At 51.9% G+C, this 4,581-nt stretch overlaps 1 protein-coding gene across 1 annotated transcript in view; it reads left to right on the top strand.

Annotated features, from left to right (window-relative positions):
• Window positions 1–4,039: 4,039 nt before the first annotated feature.
• The window catches only part of LOC135898270 (actin, clone 403), a 4,140-nt gene continuing 3,598 nt past the window's right edge, over window positions 4,040–4,581 (top strand). The window contains exon 1 of the mRNA XM_065427127.2: window positions 4,040–4,183. The gene's annotated coding sequence lies outside the window, so the exon portion shown is untranslated. The remainder of the gene's footprint in view (window positions 4,184–4,581) is intronic.

Genomic DNA, 4,581 nt, shown 5'->3' with positions numbered 1-4,581 from the left:
CGCCGGTGTTGGCACTAGGGAGGAGAATGAATAGGGCCAGCTCTGTATCGGGGCCCTGGGACACGTTGCCCGTTCGGTACCGAGTGTGGCACAATTGTAATGGATGCGGGCGACGCGGATGATGTGGGTTGTCGGTTGCTAGATGGAGGCGCAACAGGCCTTTGCTCGTACAGGGCTCGTTGACCAGGCTGCTATACTGTAGTCGGCGTCCCAAGCTTCGATAGCGCAGTACAGCGCTGCTTTCCGATACCGTGGTTTTTGGCAGGTTGATTTCGGGCTGGTTTGCTTGTTCATCTTCGGAACTTTCTGAAAAAGCAGCGTTTCGCTTTAAAAAAAAAAAAAAATCCCGAAGGTGAATGTCAACCAATTAGCCCGCCTGTTCGTCTTGCTTGTTCGTACTGATACATGTTCCGACAGCAAGTACAGAAGCGAGCCATGTTAGTTCGCGAACGCTTAGACGTGAAGAATGCACTTGAAAGTTTCTCGTCATCCTACGCTTTACGCAGCAGCGCCATTGCTACATGAGTGCCGTGTGACATTACATAGTCTGCTGTCCGGTGCATGTCGAGACCAAATAACGGGGCTGGATGGTCGCGGATAAGGAGACGGCGCACGTTCACTCTTGACTGTTTCTAATTTTATATGCTGGTTTGAATAGTCACGAGGGTATCTTATATGAACATAATTGTCTGTAATCGTGCGGAAGTAATCAGTATTACGACACGGCTAAGGGAGAAATTTCTTGCGCAGCATGTACTGTCTCGGGCAAGTGAGGATGGAAAAATAGAAATTGTCACACTAAATGCAGCATATTGTGAATTAAAACTCCGACGTTCTCTTTGCCAGTGTTTGTAAGGTGGATAGAATCCATAAATGAAAGCTCCGTTTTTGCGTTCGTCTTTTAGTTGTGCTGTTGAAGTTTCATTTCTCGATAGCACCCCCCCCCCCCTCCACACACACACACACACACACCCAACACTATATATCTTTCCTCAAGATAGTTTCTCTCTCTCTCTCTCTCTCTGAACGCTTTCGAAACGCGCATGGGAGGTTTCAATGAACTGCGATCGCATGGAAATGCGTTCCCTGTTCACCTAACGGTACGTCAGCCAGCAGCTGTGGTCCCGGCCTTCTGCGGCGACGGCGTGTTCAGCGCAAGGTGACTGGCACCTAACAGTTTACGCTTGGTCATTTCCGAGGTCCCGGCACGGGCCGTCTGCTGCCTAGCTTCATAGCGCGTACACCGCGAAGCATGCTTCAAGAGCATGCTTCACGTTGTGCTGGCGCTGATGTGTCGGCATGCTTGGAATGTCGGGTATTTATACCGTCGCTCATTTCCTGACCCCCAACAATAATAGTAAATTTTGGGTAAGTTGCTTTCATTTAATGCTCTGTGTCGGGAACGCTATTCACGTTGATGCGCAATTGTCATTAAATATGACACGTGCGTGCACCATGGTTAACCAGTACAGGTGACGAATTACTGTTTGGGGACGAGGTCAGTTACACCAAAGGGTGCAATTTTTTCTTTCTTGCTATGGTTAAGCAGAGCTGAAATGCGAGGAGCAACAGTGCCGTGTAACAGACATACACAGCGTGACGATCGGACGTTCACCGCTCATCTCCAGCACGTTTGTCCAGCTTCTGACCTGGCTGGGCACCAGTGTGCCAGATCGGAGGGGCCCATGTGCTTTCCATAACGCGCATAGCCCATGGACTGGGCTGGACGCATCGGGCAATAAACCAAGCGTCCATACAGGCGCGCATCTGTTATCGCTCAAACTGTACCGTTTTTGCGGCCTCGCTACGGGATAGTGTCGAAATATACTTCAGTATACGCCTCCCGGCCAGTTGGCGCTGGTTCCCGAATTCCTCTTAAACGTTGTATGGTGTGCGGCGGGGGTGTTGCTATACGGCTGTGTCACTGCGGTGGCGAACTGCGCGACTTTTTCCCGGCTGTGGTTCCTTGCCGACGTGGACGGCGCTTCGCGCATGTTGTGCAGCCGAAAAGCGTCTTGGGTGGCTTCAGCACTGCCCTCTATTTCAGCGGTAGCTCCTCTAGCAGTAGCTTCTGTCCCGAACTATTTGAACTTTAGTGAATCGGTCATCGGACACCATGGATGGAATGACCTCCTTTTGCGCAACTGCTCCAGCAATTAGGCGCCAAGTTCTAACCTTTGGCAACTTGCTGTTAGGTCAAAGCCACGGCGCGTTCATGCCCAGCCGTCTATACCATGCATCGAAGGACTCTGCTTGCGGCGATAAGACTGCGATGTGCGTGACCTCGTTGACACCTGATGAAGAGCTACCTCTTCGACGGCCACTCGGACGATACGAGCAACCAGGCGTTGGCAGTCTGAGTGCGCGCATCACGAATGTTGCGAAAGAAATGGAATCGCAATGCAAAGGCCGCACGTTGTCAGTTTCTGCTCGATTTGGAGGGAGGGCGTGCGGATTATAACGTGTGCCTCATTCTTTCTGGTTTCGGTAGGACGCGTCTGAGCTATGCCATTCACATGATGTCGAGAACTGCCCGTACATATGTGGAAGTTGTGTAGTTTCAGGCCGATGCACTCGTAATCTCGTTCCGAAAACGTTCTGCTGAAGAAGTGCAACATATTCGGGGCGAGGGGAGGGAAATGTTTTACTGACTAAACCTATGTTGAACGATTGACCTTGAGCGTCGGGTCTTCCTTTGGACGAGATTTTTCCGAAGTTACACTGTGGATCACTCTTAAATGAGTGGAACATACTAATCTCGTTCATGAGAGGTTCCACTAAGTATAATATGTTTGTAAAAAAAATGTTGCACTTCGAGGAACTTACGTGGATTGAAATTTAGTTTACGGCAACTTTTCTGGCGCTTCGACTGTTGTGAGGTTTCACGAATGGCACAGTTCTGTTCACCTTCTACTGGCCCTTAGCAAAAAAGCAAACCGAGAATCGACTGTCTCTTCAAAATATTCCTCTCAGATTAGTCGGCGAGCAGAGCGTTCGCAAATCCAACAATCGGCCTTCCGTCTATTTTGCGAATCGAACGTCTATCGGTTAAGAGGTCTAGTCACCGCCAAGTCTGCGTTTACCATGATGCTCCAACAGACGTTAATTCAACAGATAATAAGTGACAAAAGACATTCAACTTTATGTAGTAAGCGTTATCGGAGTAAAGTTAATCTGGTAACGTTGGTGCGGCGTCCTCTGATAGCCGTTTGCACCTATATCCCCGAGCTCAGGTGAAGAGAACTAAACGTACCGAATTCTTGCACAGTAGTCCATCCAAAGCCCAGTTTTCACGGCATCCTCTGAGGCTGCCCTGCAGTGAACGGGGGAATGCAAGGGGCGCCCGACAACACAGATGCAGTGAACTTACAGACGTCTGCAGAATAGTGCGCTGTTATACATTATACCGTGTCTTAAGACGAATATACTACCGCGTCCTTTGTAGGCTAGATGTTTAGCTGCAAAACCAACTTTTCAAGTTGCACGACATCGTATCGTACGCGCTAGGGAAGAAAGCTACGATGTCCCGTTTTTTCTCTGAGCTCTCCACTCGCCTGTGCAAAGTTCCCTCGCCAAATCCTAGTGCACAAGCGCCGACCAAGTCTCACTGCCCCGACTGCAAAGTCCGATCGTCGCACAGCGCTCGGAGCTATGTGTCGATACTATTCGGACAGTACTTCGAGCCATGGTCGCTTGCATACTGCACACCTAAAACCAAGATAAAAGAAAATGAAGGCCGCGAAACGCGCGCGCTGAGCTGAACGCCGAATGGATGGCTGAGGCGCCGGCGAAGGCCAAAGCGGGGCATGGCTCGCGCCGCGGCTTTTCCAGGCTACTCGGGGGCCGGGGCGAGGAGGACGGAGGGAGTTCGGGCCGCTCGAAATAGCGCGCCCGGTGCGCGAACCCTGTGGGGCTGGCGCCGTTGGCCATTCTTGGGTCTCTCCATGCACCGGCACTCGCCGCGACGAGCGCGGGGAGCGGGTGAGGGCGTCCGCCGCTGGCCCTATATGGCGCTGGCCGCGGGACGCCTGCGCCTTACGTCACGTCCGGGCCCCACGTGACGTCCGGCGCGGAGGTCTCCCCCGTATATAATGGTGGAGCGGGGCCGAGAAGCGTCACTCCGGGCCTCTCGGCGTTTACGAGAAGTTTTCTTTCGTCCAAGGCGGGGCAGCTGCTCTACAAGGTGGGCGAAGCAGCGAGCGGTGTTTCACCCAGTGTGCTTCTTCTTCTATCAGCTTCATCGTCAACTTCGGCCTTCAGTGGATTACCGCTGCAGATTAGCGAGACAGAAGCCGTTTCTCACATTGGTGTTAGCGTTATCGGCCGTTTGTGGCTTAGATTTCTTAAATTTTAAAGTCACCCCTTGCTCGCCTTCGTTCGAGCTGTCGGCAAGATCGCCGTGCCTTCGACGATTCGCCCTGGATTACTCGCTCTCCGGTTTGATTTCGCTGGCGGTTATCGCCTCGATTTAAACAGAAAGCGCGCCTCTGCTTCTTGTCGTCAGCCAAGCGTGGGCATAGTCGTGAGTACAGCGACGAGACGAGTAATGCATCCGATGGCGTTGTCGTTCAGCGACGCTTA

Source organism: Dermacentor albipictus, chromosome 8 (assembly GCF_038994185.2).
Source record: "Dermacentor albipictus isolate Rhodes 1998 colony chromosome 8, USDA_Dalb.pri_finalv2, whole genome shotgun sequence".
In the NCBI taxonomy this organism is placed as follows: Eukaryota; Metazoa; Arthropoda; class Arachnida; order Ixodida; family Ixodidae; genus Dermacentor; species Dermacentor albipictus.
The sequence above is the reverse complement of the archived record's forward strand: the minus strand, read 5'-3'. Positions and strand labels throughout refer to the sequence as shown.